Source organism: Propithecus coquereli, unplaced genomic scaffold, assembly GCF_000956105.1.
Source record: "Propithecus coquereli isolate 6110/MARCELLA unplaced genomic scaffold, Pcoq_1.0 Scaffold46, whole genome shotgun sequence".
NCBI classification, from domain to species: Eukaryota; Metazoa; Chordata; class Mammalia; order Primates; family Indriidae; genus Propithecus; species Propithecus coquereli.
The window spans coordinates 2,849,536-2,866,315 of NW_012150396.1; positions in this window are offsets into that span (position 1 = coordinate 2,849,536).

Genomic DNA, 16,780 nt, shown 5'->3' on the forward strand with positions numbered 1-16,780 from the left:
AGAAGTTCTGTTCTGGTGATTTTCATCTTGAATATGGGTCACACGGGTGACCTGAGACCCAGGTAGATAACGATGAGCTGAAAGCTGTAGTGGAAGCGAATCCATCTCAACCTACATGTGAATTAGTAGCAAGGTTTGACGTTACTATTCCAACAATATTGGACCATTTGAAACAAATGGGCAAAGTAAAGAAGCTGGATAGATGGGTTCTGCATGAATTAAACTAGCGTCAGAAGAGAAATCATCTAGAAGCTTGTCTCTCTTTGCTGTCACGACATAAAGGCGAACAATTTCTATACCGTATGGTGTGGAAATTTCTATGTGTGATGAAAAATGGATTCTTTTTGACAATCGCAATCATTCAGCACAATGGTTGGATAAAGACGAAGTGCCAAAACACAGTCCAAAACTGAATATTCATCAAAAAAAAGCTAATGGGCCGGGTGTGGTGGCTCACGCCTGTAACCCTAGCACTCTGGGAGGCCCAGGCGGGCGGATTGTTTGAGCTCAGGAGTTCGAGACCAGCCTGAGCAAGAGTGAGACCCCGCCTCTACTAAAATTAGAAAGAAATTAATCGGACAACTAAAAATATATAGAAAAAATTAGCCGGGCATGGTGGTGCATGCCTGTAGTCCCAGCTACTCGGGAGGCTGAGGCAGAAGGATCACTTGAGTCCAGGAGTTTGAGGTTGCTGTGAGCTAGGCTGATGCCACGGCACTCACTCTAGCCCGGGCAACATAGTGAGATTCTGTCTCAAAAAAAAAAAAAAAAAAGCTAATGGTGTGTGTTTGGTGGTCCAGCACTGGTATTATCCACTACAGCTTCATGAAAACTGGTCAATTGATTACAGTGGATGTCTACTGCAACCAGTTGAATTGAAATGATGAGGATGCTTGTGATTAAGAAGCCAAGATTCATCAATAGAGACAGGCCAATCCTCTTACAAGACAATGCTGGACCACATGTCACACAAACAATGCTGCTCAAACTACCAGCAGCTGAACTTGGAAACTCTCTGTCATCCACCGTATTCACCAGACCTTGCACCAAGTGACTACCACTTCTTCCAGGCTTTGGACCACTTCTTACAAGGAAAAATAATCAATTCTCAACAAGCTGTGGAAAATGCCTTTCTCTATTTCCTCACCACTCGCTCTCCAGGCTTCTTTGCTGCTGGCATAAACAAGCTACCGTCAAGATGGCAAAACTGTGTCGATAGTTTAGGCTCATACTTTGATTCATTGTACTGCTTCTTGTTTGAGATACAATAAACTATACTTTTGATTCATATTTAATAATTACATGCAGGCACAGAGGTTAGGAGCATGATCGAGAGAGCTCGGCTGCCTGGGTGTGAACTCAGCTCCGCCATTCACTAGCTGGGTAACACATGGAGGAACTTACTCTGTTTATGCTTCAGTCTTCTCCTCTCTAAATGGGGAATACCTGCTGCATAGTGATGTGCGAGTTGCGTGGAATAATATACGTGTGGTGCTCAGAGCGGAGCCTGAGTTCGATGCAGTTTCGCAATTACCCTTGAGTACAAAAGCACTTAAACCTCACCTAAACTTCCAGTGTTCAAACTCTTTAGTCAGGAATCATAGGTTGGTATTTTTTAGTGAATGTATCGAGTTGTTTAATGTTCATATTAAATAGAATATTTAGAATGTCTGCATCAGAATTATTTTCAGTGTTTTAAAGCTTTAAAAAGGAGCTTTGATCCTTGGGAATACTGAGTAAATTGATTTTAAAAACACTCATTCACTTCTTTGCCCTGAGATATTTCAGGGTCTAAGCTGACCTACTTTTTGCTTGTATGTGACATGTTTACTTAGAGAAAAACATACTTTTTTAAAATTTCAGCACATCACGGGGGTACAAATGCTTAGGTTACAAATATTGCCTTTGCCCCACCTGAGTCAGAGCTTCAAGCATGTCCATTCCCCAGAAGGTGCACACTGCACCCATTAGGTGTGAATATACCCATCCCCTCTTCCGTCCTCCCACCTGCCCAACACCCAGTGAATGTTTCTACTGTATGTGCACCTAAGTGTTGATCAGCTAATACCAATTTGATGGTGAGTACCATCTTTCTATTTTTAGAAAGATTGTAAGAAAAGTAGCAAGATGAGTCATTGAAGCTATCTAGTACAGAGAAATACAAAAAATCCTGTAGCCACACTGGGTTGCTATTTGGTAACAATGATATAAGGCAACTTCAGCTTGAGCAGTCATGCTGTTTAGAATACATTGACTGTTACACAATTGATCAATATGTTGTAAACAAATGCTGAAAATGTTAGGTCATTTTTGATCATCTTTCCAAAGCACCAGCTGTAAGGTGTTATCTGGTTATCGATCACGTCTCTTATCAGCTTTGCACATTATGGTATGTTTGTAGTTGCTACATAATCTAAACAGTACTGGCCTAATTCATCGACCTTTGAAATCCGGGTCTAAATGGCAGTAAAACAAGAAGACTGATCACACTTAAAGAAGTCTTTAACTCGGTCTCAGTGACCGGTGACATTTGAAATGATCACAGTCCAGAAAGTAAACTAGATAGTACATTTTACCCAAGGAATAGAGAATGTTCACATCGATGGATGAGAACAGAATTTGAACTTTGAATTTTTAAATCAATAATTTTTTTTTTTTTTTAGAGAAGGAGAAACTATATCTGCTTGTGAGAATTTTGTCTCTTCTTTCAGCCAAGGGGATAATGGGATGATTCTAGAATGGTCTGACTAAAATGTAGATGATTTTAATTTGGAATGAAATATCTCTAATGAAGTTTTGTGGTTTTAGCATTTTTTGAACAAAAATTTTTCTAATACTTGGAACACACACTGTTCAGTGAACAGATACATACATTTTTTACTAAATGAACATGTAGAATAATAGACATATGAACTTATATTCTGAAAAAAACACAGCGATAAAACAAAATACAGATGGAATAATTTAAACATTTCAGTGGTAATGTTCAGAATGGGCAGACAAATATACTAGGAGTTCTTGAGATATATTTATTGGACTAAAGGAAACATTGGAGTTGAATTGCGGAGGAAAGGATTATTTGGTAAATAGTATTTGTTGACCATTTTGGAAACCCCCACATTTCACATCTTATAGTCAAGAAACAAGTCAAATCAAATAGTTTAAAAATATAGAAACACCTGAAAACAAACAGAATGGAATACTTATCAGACTTTTATTTGGGGGAGAAAGAGAAAGCATAAGACTAGATAATTTTAAAAGCAACTAGAGTCATCATAGAGTTGAATGTCTATAGTTGACATAAATAAGATTGGCATAAACAAGTAGGATGTAAATGAATAGGATATAATTAAACAGAAATATGAAGGACGGAGAGACCATTTTGTACTGCAGTAGTTGAAGAAAGCGTATCAGGACCAGAATTCACCCGTAAGGAAGGAAAGGATTTGTTCAGAGTAGGGTAAGTGGCCAGGAGGTGGGGTGTGGGGTGCCCACTGGGAAGACATTCGCAGGGCAGAAGGATCCCGGGGCCTGCTTTGACCAGAATATGCTTTGGGAAGAATTCAGAGGTCAGATTAAGAAAGGCCTGGAGAATTAGTCTCAGGAATGTGCTTAGATGGTATGAAATTTTTCGGAAGATGGTTATGGGAAATTAGGCATGACATATTTTCACTTACTTCTTTGCTTACCCAGTGTTTTGCCTTTTCAATATAAATCTCCAGAGTAGAAAAGTCAAAACTTTGTTCCATTAAGATCTCATTGTAACCTCTTGTTCTGAGTGTGAAGGATGGAATATATTCATAATCATTAAGTCAAGTTTAAAGCCAAATGATAGGAGATGAGCAAGCACTTAGCATAATAGTTTTGTGCGTGTCAACACCTTCTATGTCTGATTGAATGCATTTTCCACTAATGTTTCCAGCATTACACAAGATTGTCTTCCCACACCTTATAATTTCTAGAATAGCAAGACATGCTCAGATGTAATGAAATGTGGGATAATACTTTCGGTGTTTGCTGCTTTTGTTGATAACAATGCTCCATCTCCTCTTTTTGCCCTTTCATTGACGATTCTGGCTCAAGGTCTGATCACTTGACTTGCTCCTAACAGCTGGACTGCAACAAAATAGTGAGGAACGGTGAAATTTGGGATCAATTTTTATAGGAGGATTTGCTAAATTCTGGAAGTGGCTGACATACATGGCTATGCACGTAAATATAATGGTTAACCAGCAATGTACACGCATGTCATCATTTAATCTTCAAAACAGCCCACTGAAGTAAGTACCCATCTAACACATGAGAAAACTGAGGCTTGCAGAAGTTAAGTGACTTGCTGGGATCACAGCACTGGTGGGCGCACAAGCTGGCATTTGAATCCAGGCAGCGCAGCGCCGAATCCCCGGCTCTTAGCCTCTGCATCGTATCTCGTCCATTTACTGTGTTGAGTCTTCGTTATTTGTCAAGATTCACTTAAATCTAACCTGCTCTCTGAAGATCTCTCCAATCCCTCACCCGGATTTACTCACCACATTCTTTGGGCTCTCAGTAAATTTTGCTATAGCATGTGTCATCCAACCGTTTAATCCATCTCACAGCTTTATAACAAGGATTGCAAATTGCAGACTGGATCGGGCCGTTTAAATCTACAGACACAATGTTTAAAAATATTTTATTCTGAATGCCTCTGTGTGGGGCGTGCACTCTGCCGTTCTTTCGAGCTCCCACCACACTCTAAAGTCTTACACTTAGCTAGTTCCTAAATTTGTGTTTCCCGCCGGTTCTCCCAGAGGCTTTCGCTCCCGAGTTCCGTGTTGCGTATTTTAGTTCACCCTCCGCGCATTCTCCCCTCCATCCCGCAAACTTCACCGCTAGGTTAAAGCTCTTTGAAGTCAGACCTTACGTTTTATTCATTTTTTACTTCTATTAGCATATGCTACAGTGCTTGGCATATAGTTAGCACCGAAGAAAAGACGACTTTTTAAATTTTTTGGCCTACTCTTTTTGATGCTTAAGATTACATAAAACTTTTATAAAAATAGAAGTGCTCTAATTAAATATTTCCAAGAAAATTTTGAAAGGAGGTTATTACCACTAACCTTGACATAAAACCATTTTAAAATAGCTTAAATGGTGCTTGTAAATCATTTCCTTACAGCTATGTCTATTGCTTTTGTTTAAAAACATGTAAACAAACCTTTCCCCTCAAAAAAAAAAGGTTTAAATTTAATCAAGTGTTTGATAGTAATCTCACCAAATAGCTATTTGAGGAGCAGTATTTTTTCCCACGGCATTTTATGGGTCTAGATATAGTCATAATGTTTTCATTATTTCCTGTCTGACAGCATGTTATTTTCCTAATCTATAGTGACACTCAGCTTGGAAAAGAATCTACTCTAATACCACTTTGTTTTCTGTAAATTACAAATCAAGTGAAATCTTTTCTTTATTGGAGACAAAAACAGAATTTTTACTTTGAAAACTGTAAACATCACTCCAATTCCCTTGTTTTTATATAAGGGGCAGAATCACAAATAAGGGTAAACTGTTTATAATCTTTTTTTGGAAGAAAACTCATTAACTCTAGCATCAGTATTTACAATATTCTTACAATAATTCAGCTCTGAAGTAGGTTTCTGAAGTATATTATAGTCGTGATCCAGCTGTACTAGAATATAAAATAACTTTAGTTAAAGTAAATATTTTGAATGTGTTACTTTTAATAATTATTATTTCATTCAAATTATTATTCAGTTATTGGGCAAAAACTGAATTTTTCAAGATATAATCAGGACAATATATTGAAATAAAAGAAATAGAAAATGCTATGAGCACTATAGTTGAATATAGGCAGTAGGGATTAATCCAATCTTACTACATATCCTATGAACTCAAGAACTTTTTTCTTATGTTGCTCCATGACATCCATTTGCAGTATCTGGTACGACCAGCTTCATTTACTGTAAACATTTCCTAGGCCACTCCTGAAAAGGTGACTTCATTCCTGTAGGGATGTTGTAAAGGTTTTTAGTTCTAAAGGGGAAAAAATGTAAATACATAAGGTCTATACCTTAGACATACTTTCAACGGTTTGGGTTTAAATGAGACCTGTTTCGCTGCACTTATGGATAAAAATGAATCATAATTTTCTTTAAGTCTTGGGGCAAACCATTTAAAAATATGAAATTAAAGCCGCACAGTGATTGTCATGCATGGCTGGAAGCGGTAACCACTTCAGCCTTTGAAATACACTGCGATTGGTGTTCATGTGGATTACATTTTAATATTATCCTGGCAGCTTAATTATAAAGGATTATTAGCAGATCATAAGAGGACTACAATGAAATAGGGTCATGCAGAGTGGAATATTATTAGCTTCCTAATCTTCAAGTCATATCTTCCTTGCAGGTTGACATCTTTCTTCAATGTGAACTGTGGACTGTGTTTATGAGGGCTACCGGTTTTTATCTCCAACATTTTAAGCAAAAAGTCTGTCTCTGCACTGTTGGTTTAAGTTTTTTGTCTGTTGCGTTGGCCGCACCTAGTAGTGTTGTATGATTCTTAGAATCGAGCTTCGTAATATGGTCCCTCAAAAGCTGCTGGACTCCATTGGCTAAGGAGTGTCAGTTGATAAAAGATGAGCAGGATCGAAGATAAGCAGATCTTTGTTTTATTTCTTTGCAAAGGTAAAAAATGAGACGAATGAATGTATTAGGGCACGTACTTGGGCTCCACATTTGAAATCTTACTAATCTCACAGCAAAACTGCAATTAGGCAAAGAATCAGTGCTGCCTGTTAAGCTTTTCAACAGATGATAGGAGCAGCCCGGCATAGGCAGCTCTGTCTTTCATAACGCGGGTGCGGCATTGTCTTAAAATAGCACTTATGTTGACTTTGTCATGTTAACTGTGGGAACTTTGGAGGAAATACATTTAGGCACTTGAGGACTATAAGTTAAAAGATAAGGCCGACTGATACTGTGAACAGTGTGCCTGAGAGGTAAATTGCATGGAGAAACTAAACATGACAGGGTTAGATAAAACACTTATTATGATTAATACCAGAAGTAGTAACAAGCTCATTTCTTTCTGCAACCCCAGGAAACCTCACTTTTACCTGATAATGTTTATGGCTCCAGCTCACTTACCCAAACCCCACGCTTTCTTAATGGCAGGCTACTCATCTGTGAAACATCAGGGCTTGAGGAATTCTTGCTTCTCTGATTTTCACCTTTCTTTAGAAGATTTACAAATCATTACTGTCCAATTCCCACATCAAGAGCTTAAAGGAGGTGCCAGAGGCCCAGTATTCACGGAAACTAACCAAGACTTGGTACCATTTATTTTTCTAAACACAGTTAGATGTCCTCCGTTGTTAGTTTTTTGACCATGTAAGGAAATATAGTAAAGAGATTTCACCTGAGTTATTTTCTAAGGGCAACCAGTGAAGTAGACTAACTAAGCCAATATTTGGGAACTCATTTTGGGCAGCTGTGAGAGGCAGCAAGAGCTGCAAACTCATAGCACTATTAACATTCCCAGAAGGCAAACTCACTTGCTTTTATTTATGTCGTTCATAAGACATCTCCATCTTCTCAGAACTGTGGAATTTTGAAGTTGGAAGAAAATGTAAAGGTCTTACAATCTGACCCGTTACTAATCTATTATATCCCTGACACTTTCACCCAGAAGAAGCTCATTATCACTTGAGAAAGCACTTCGATTTTCTAAACAGCTTTATTCTTATCCAGTTCTAACTAGTATTGATCTGATCTGTCTTTATGTAACTTACATTTGCTCATTCTGGTTTGGCACCTTGGCATTGTCCAAAAAAAGTAGGAGCCTTCTTCGACAAGGAAATTCTTCAAAATATATCATAATTTCTCTAAGGTATGTGTTCTACTTGCAGAAAATTTCCAGTTCTTTTAATTATTTGTCAAATAAAATTGTCTTCAAACAACATTTCTTTAAGAAAATGTCCCAATATTTTAATATACCATTGAAAATGCAGAATTCAAAGTAAATATTTTACTTTGGATGTCGTGTGACCAGCCCATCATGTAGTTTATTAATCTTGCAGTGGAAACCATACTTTACCTAATGAATTCTAAATTGAACGTTACTTTTTTGGGTGGTCAGAAATGACTTCTTGGTGGACTAATATACAATCAAATGGAGAGAAGTTGAATAAGCCTTAAGACCTTTTTCCCCCCCAAAAAATATGTATTAACATCTACTGTTGTTAAATTAGGCCTCCATTTGCATTGTTGATGTTTTTATAATCTACTTCTAGGATCTTCAAACTCATATCATTAGTATGTTCCAATCTATTGGGATCTTATTTAAAGTCTTAACCTCAAGCTTCGGAAGCTTGAGGTTAAGCTCCAATTCTGCCCCAAACCATGCCCAGAATCACAGCTGCTCCTACTGAGTATTCAACGTCAGGAACTCAGCTGTACTGCAGTGAACACACCTGCCAGCACCAACGCCCATTTTTGCATTAGGAACGCGCCCATGTAAGCCTTGCTCCCCTGAGATGCTGAAGCCTCTCTGCAACCAGCGCTGGTGAAGTTGAAGCTTCTCCCCGAGCCTCTTTGCTGAAGGTACGTGTTTCTAAATTGGGGTCTTGAGTGTGTGGGTGCGACCAGGGGAGGTTAGCTCGTGTGTCTGCATCTTAGTCACACGGAAGGCTGACATTCTGCATTCTGACTTCCGCATTGAAAAAGGATACTTGAAATCTAGAAATATTCTTTAATGTACAAAAACTATTTCACATATAATGGAAAGACATGAACTTGTGCATTCAATACGTAAGTGACAACCACATACTTAAGACTGTGCTTGTTTGAGACATAGAACTGAGCAAAACCGTCAAACATTCTGGCTGTTGTACAGTGTAGACTCTGGGAGCTAGATGAGAGGGCTTGCAGAAAGGAGGAAACCAAGGAATAAAACATATACGTAAGAAGAAATGTTAGAATGTCAAAGGGTCACAACAATTGTGGCAAATAATGGAGCAGGGAAGGGAAACAGAGAAATGCAAGGGCAGGGAAACTGCATATTTAGACAGCTGTGCTTATTGTTAGGAAGGCCTCACTGATATTTGAAACTTAGGAGACAAGAAAGAGCCAACTTCCCTGTATCTGGGGAAAGGGCACAACCAAAGGTCCCGGCCAAAGGTAGGAGCTTCACTGGTGTGTCCGGGAACCGAGAATGAGACCAGCATCACTGGAATAAATACCATTTATTAAATAACTTTTTTCCTCTAAATTGACCTGAAATGTTGCATTTATCACCTACTACATATTGTCTCCTTATTTAAAAACTCAAAAATAATCTCTAAAATCGGTTCTAGAATTCTGTAAAGAGTGATATATAGATAAAAACAGACAAAACATATAAATAAGAAATTTGTATGATTTAGTTCATGACATGAAACTATTTTACTTCTACATCAAAAAATTTCAAAAACACCCCCACAAAATTCAAAGGCTACCTATAATAAAAAGTCTAGTTTTTAAATATACAATTTTTATTGCTTTTTTTTTTTTTTTTGAGACAGAGTCTCACTCTTTTGCCCGGGCTAGAGTGAGTGCCGTGGCGTCAGCCTAGCTCACAGCAACCTCAAACTCCTGGGCTCAAGCAATCCTCCTGCCTCAGCCTCCCGAGTAGCTGGGACTGCAGGCATGCGCCACCATGCCCGGCTAATTTTTTGTATATATTTTTAGTTGGCAGATTAATTTCTTTCTAATTTTAGTAGAGGCGGGGTCTCGCTCTTGCTCAGGCTGGTTTCGAACTCCTGAGCTCAAACAATCCGCCCACCTCGGCCTCCCAGAGAGCTAGGATTACAGGCGTGAGCCACCGCGCCCGGCCTATTGCTTTTTTTTTTTTAAGTGGGACATTTGTTTGTATTTAACCTTCATGCATCTCTCTTTTACCAATGATTGCTTTAAGGATCTTGACAAAAATAGTTTTGCAATGATTTCTACAAATTCCAGTTCCTGGAGATGTGATTTGTTTGGGCTTGAACACCTGAACTAATTTAAGCAACTAGCTTATTGACTCTCAGTTCCTCATCTACTTTGTTTCAAAACCCTCTTAACAATATTAGTTCTACTGTTCTCATGTGATAATCATTATCATTGTTGAGGCAAATAAACACAAAATTGTATGTACGTATGTATAATATATATATACCCTACGTTCCTCACAGAATAGGCCTATTCTTTACTGTTAGTTAAAATACAGCACACAATACCTAACCAATCAACTGACCAAACAAAATAACCCAATAAAAAATACCTTACTTCCCATTCCACAATTTTTTTTTGTTCTCAACATTTTCCAAAAGGCTCAATTCTATTTGGGTTCTAGCTATAGTACTCTTTGATATTCTAGAATATCAGGTCATGAGAATTCCCTTCAAAATTCTGTTCACAATAACTCCTGTGCATGCAAATCAATTTTTTTAGCAGTCTGTGGAATAGCTTAAGTTTACCTTAATGCCCATATTTAATGTTTATGGACTTGCATCTCTCTTGATTACTTACTATTGAAGAATTTCTAGTTTTATCTACCTTTTAGTCAACTTAAGAATATGCCATTTTAGAGACCAGGAACATTTTTTGCTATAGCTGTTGTTTCTTTTCTTTCTTTTCAGTTAGATGAGTTCTGAGATGAGAATCCCTCTTTGCCAACTTTTTTGCCAATTTGATTTTATTATCCTGTTCTTCATTGTACTCATTTCTTTATTCACTAAATACCTATTGGGTGGATGGTGTTTGTATAGTATGGGCTAGGAGCTATCAGAGTACAAAAATGAATCAAATAAGGATCCTCCCTACAAAACTACAGTCTACAAAGGGAGATTAATATGTGCATAAATAAATATAATAAATTACACAACATGGTGGTTCTTTTCATTGCCAGTGAATACAAAGCATTGTAAAAGCTGTTTTGGGGGTAGAAATTATTGAAGACTGTGGTGAGGATCATGTTTGAGGTGGGCTGTTAAGTGCATAAATACAGATGAAGGGAATTGCATTCTAGATCAAAACAGCAGCAAAAGAAAATAATAGGAGAAAAAAATATTTCCCATATTCAGAGAACAACAAATTGTTCATTTTGACTGGATCGTAGAGCAAATTTTAAAAAGTAACAAGTTTGTAAATATATGTTGGGATTAAATGAAGGGCATGTTCTCATGTTTAGGCTAAGAATTTTGGGTTTTGTGTTGATGATCACGGGGAAACATTAAAGATTTTGACCAGAGGAGTGTCAAAAGTATAAATTGAATGTGCCATTAGAAGCCAAGATGGATTAGAAAGTAGAGACTTGAAAAACTAGGAAAGAGCTGGAATACTTTGGGGGAGAGATTGCTTAGATCAGGTAGCAATGAGTTCAGAATTAAAGAAGTGGTCATGGGTTGTAGAATAGGAGACAGACTCAAGAGATTCAAGAGAGATGGGAAGAGAATTGTCAACAAAGCTTTTATGAAGCAGTGGTACAAGAATATGGACATACCATATCAAAATACTGCTTGACAAATCCCAGTGACACCCGAGTGTCCCCTCAGGTCCCTGGTGCTCAGACCTTTCTCCAGGTCCAGGACCTACACAATCCGACAGCTGAAGCACTAACTGCTAGAGCAGAGAGGGCCACTGGGACCTCTACTGGTTGCTGCCTGTTCACTGCTGCTTATTAAATAGTTCGAATACCACCCTTGACAGGTATGGGTTTAATAAAGTTAAGTTCAAAATACCATCTCTCCACTCTTTCCTCCTTAGCCTTTAGAAAAATGAAATTATCAGCAAGTCAAAACAAGGTAAGGCAAGGCAAGGGTTTATCAGGCACTGTACTTTTAGCAGAATGAGACTTCCAAGTGATAATCATGAAGGTTGACATTTTTACTCATGAATATGTCATTCTTATGTGTCAGCTTTATAATTTAGATTGGGAAAATATCATATTTTCTGTTCAGTCAGCTTTGTTGATAACTATCAGCAGTTTAGTCACCATGATGAGTAATTTTTATATTCCCTATGATGTCCTTTTTTCCTTTAATAGAAAATTCTGGAAGAAAACATTATATATTGAAATTATAACAATTACATAGATTAAAATCCAATGAGTTGCATTATTTGTTGCTAGTTTAGTTATTATAATTATTAGAAGATTCTCTAAGCTTGATGGATGAAAGATCAAATTCTGAAACATTTTTTTTTCTGACTTTTGAATCATCTTGGATGTATTTTTTATTCTCTTTGGGTCCCAGTTGTTCCTGTGAAATATGAGTAGTTATTACCTGTTATACCAAAGCAGAAGGTAGTACCAAATAAGAAAGAAAATTAGGTAGCTGTAATGGTTCACTAGGATCTTGGTTCTACTGTTGCAATTCACTGGTAAGTCTTTGTGTTCTGAAGTATTGTGTATTAAATTAAGAAGTCCCTGATTGAGTGTGGAATCCCTGATTCTAGTTCACTCTTCCATGGAGCTCCAGTGCAACACATTTGAAAGTGGGAAACACAAGATAACACCTATTTTTGAAGTGATGAATACAGGAGCAGTACATAGTTGTTGAATGCATTTATCATTCATGTTTTATGAAAATTGTATTTAAAAAGCCTTTAATGTGATTTTATTTATTTGCAAGAGGCAAGTGAGGTTATTATCATTCCTTTTAAAGTGATCTAGATGCTGATATATGGTTAGGTGTGTCCTGTTTGAGTTTAATTCAATTTACAAATATAAATTAAGTTCTTGCCATGTTCAAGACAGTTCTGGGCACCTCAGAAAAGATTTCCTATTTGAGAGATTTACAGGAAAAAGAGACACAAATAACTTTGGTGTTAGATGTGAAAATATCTTGATAGACACACACACACACACACACACACACACACAAATACATTGGAGATTTAAGAAGAATTTCCATGCACTTGGGTGGATGATACAGATAACATCTAACAAATTTTGAACAATCATATGTACCAGGCATTGTGCTAAACATTTCAAAGAGATTATCTCATTTACTTTTCATGAAATTTTCATGAGATAGGTACAACCATATCAATATTTCATAAATGAGAAACCTGAATCTTGGTGAAATAAAGTAACTTTCCTAAGGTCATCTGTGTAATAATCAGATGAATCGAGATTCAGACCTAGATAGTATGATTTCAAAGTCTGAGCTGTTTACCAATTTATTCTTATTTTGAATCAAGTTTAAGAAAAAGTCAGGGTCCATGACTCTGTATGTTTTAAGGATCTTCAAATACTAGGCAGGGCTGCCACTTACTTAAACCATCTGACTTTAGATGAAGCATATTAGAAAAAATGAAATTTTTATTTTTTTGTCTATTAATTTTTGTATCAGAAAATAAACTTTAGGGATATTGACAACTGACTAGTAGAGCTAGAATAAAAATTGGCTTTCCTAGCACTTAAATCTGTTATGTTAAATCTTCAGAAATCTGAAAGACAAAATGACTCTGACAATCATTTTCATGATTTTGGGATGGACAGTAGAGTGCAGTGTTTTATATGTCTCCATGAAGTTGTTGTTGACAAGAGCTATATGTTAAAAGTAGCAGAGAGAAAGCTTGAGCCAGTTCAAATTTTAATATTCTTTCTAAAAGCATTAAAAATTATGTTGTGGTTAAAAATAATATAGAACCAACTTACATCAAAGGAGTATACACATAGTAATTCATCCAATTTTTTGTGTGTTGATTTTCAATAAAAAAGTAATTTAATTAGAAAAATAAATATTGGTAGAGAAATAAAAAATGTTAATATCAAAAACTTCTCTAGACTGTGTAAGAGAGAAGAAAATAGTTTGATTTCCAGTGTTAAACTTTTAATCCATGTGATGAATATTGGTTGAGTATTGCCAATGTGCTAGGAGCTATTTTAGGTACTGGAAGAAGAATAGCAAATGTAAAGACAAAATACCTGCCCTCCTGAAGTTTATATGAATAAATAAATACGAATGAATACAAATAAATAAACACTAATCATGCCAGATGGTGTAAGGGCATGAAGAAAATCAAAGCAGGGATGAGGGGAAGGAAGAGTGACTTCTTCAAATGTACGGGGAGAGGGGAGATCTTGAAATTCTGCGCTGACTAGGGATCATGCTATTTTTTGCTTCCATGTCTTCACACGTTCTGTGATAAGATATGTGACCAAGAAACCATCAGGATCACAGGACATAAAAGAGCCATTTGCCTTTGGGGCATGGGATTCTGTGACTTCACAGTTATTTTGTCACTAACACTGTCAGATTTGGCTGTGCCTAGATCAACCGGACTACAGTGCATTAAAACCATCATTTTTCTTGGAGTGTAGGAATTTATAAATTTATTATCCATTAGTTCTTAGGTGGAGGACTTAAACGTTCTTATCCAGAGGAAGTACTTTATTTTAAACGAGAGCAGGAGAGAGTGAGGTTAATATGTAGGTCATCAATCAGAAATAAATTTGGGGAAAAAGTAAACAGAGGCATGGGATAATTGTTAGTAAAAGTAAGAAGTAATCGAGTTAATGTCTGTATCTACTTAGGACTAAATTTATATTTCCTGTGGCAACAGGTTTCCTGGGACCATTGTCAATTTGAAGAGACCGATTTAATACTTCCCTTTGGAAGGTATTCCTGCTGGGATCCTTGAAATCTGTAGAATATGGATATGGCATCATGTATGTGCATAGATAGTGTAATACTTTATTTAATGGAGATATTGCAAGTGGAAAAGAACAACAGAAAAAGGCCAGATTTTATGGATAAATGGGATTCTTATTTAGGGGTGGGTATATAGCCAAAGGAATGGAAAGATGGAGTAACTGAGAAAATTCTCTGGCAGGAATATTTTAGAAGTTGGTATTTATTTCAGAAATGGAATATACAATTTCTGACTTCTCTCTTGTTTCTCATAACAGAGTATATAAGTTAATTAAGGAAAAAAATAAAAAAAAATTTAGTAGAATTATAAAGGAGTAGTGCCTCATTGCAAATTGTTGACTAGATGCTGGGCATCTCAGTGGGCACAATTAGTGACAGTCTTGGTGACAAGAAGGCTGACAGAGGTCTCGGTTCCCCCGATGTGTTGTCCTGGCCCAAGAGCTCCAAATGATTGGTGGGCAGCCTACACGTATTAATATAAGAGCCAGTTCAGGAAAAAGAAACTATTTCAAGCAGAGGTTTTAAATATAATTTTTTCATAAAATATATGCCACTACACATGAGTTTATTTTTAATACATTAATATATTTGAATAAAATATCAGCACAAAATATCAGATTATAATGGTGTGATTTTAGGAAAAAAAGGTTCAGTAAAATACTTGGGAAGCTGGATTGTTTTGTTTTCATTATTTGGTTTTAGAAGCTATTTGCCTGCAAAAGAAGTTTTATTTCATGACTCCTATCACTGCTGTACTCTTAAAAAAGAAACATTTTCATTACAAATGAAAGAAAAATTTGTTTAACATAAAGCTACTTAATGGAAATACATTTTCATCAACTATTTTTATTTTCTGGACAATAGCTGAAGGGTATACATTTTATTTAGAGCCAATTTGCACTTAGGACTGTGTAAATTCATGCTACCCATTCCTCCTCACCTGGCTGGTCCAGCGGCACCGGGGTCTCCAAAGTGGGTCTGCTAGGGTGGGGGAGAGGGCAAGATTGTAAATTCCACCACTTACCTTGATTTTTCATCTAAAATGGGAAAGAATGACGGTTAATATTACGTATTCTGACACCTTGACTCTTTTTGTGTCTGTTGTTCACATACACTGCTTGGGTGTGTTCAAGGAAGGGTGGCTGTGTTTGATGGTGGGACAGTCACATGTTCATTTGCTCTCAGCTTATTGTGAGGCATTGTAGTTTACATGTTAGAAGGTGTCACTGATTTTGTTATGATAAAACCACGCTTTTTAAATAGCAGTATCTTTAGCACCATGTGGAATGGCCATGAAAATCTCTTTTGCACCACACAGAGCTTCATGGGTTATCTCATGAATTGTCAAAGATGAGTTGCACACATTCTTTCTGAAAATGAAAAACGTGATCCAATTTTCCTAAATGTTTCTGTGATATCAAGTGGGTGATGATACCATGCCACCTAAAAGGTGTCACTAAAATCTTATACAAGATAAAATGAATGATTTAATCAGTGCTTGAGAGATTAAGTGCTGTTCAAACTAAACTTGTAATTTTGGAGAAAGTATTTCAAAAATTTTGATTTGGAAAATTTTCAATGATCGTGTGATTTTGTCAAAATACACTTAACTATAAAAACCTTCAGAGTTGCACACGTTTTAATTTTTTTCAAGTTTGGAAGTAGGAATTTCTAATTTCTTTAAAAGTCTCTCAAATGACAAGTTTGAATAGGTTTTAAATCATGTGGTTAAAAATATAAAAAGGCAAAATCTTCCACATTGTTTATGAGAATAACTGACTCTCATGAGGCAAAAATTTTCTAGCAAAATCTAATTTTCTGCATTATAAAATTATCTATAATATGTATATTATCAATCTTATAGAAGAATAAATTTAATAGTCCTAATATATATGTCACATGATATAATATATCTTATTATAATAGATTATATTATGGGTTATGGACATAAGCATTGTGATTTGGTAAATGATGTTCTTTGGTACATGCCCTTCATTTTGGATTGACTTATCTTTGTGAGGTATCCCTTTTAGCTATCATTGCCATTAAAATGAAACACCTATTAAACTTAATTATAAATAAATATATTCAATGATATGT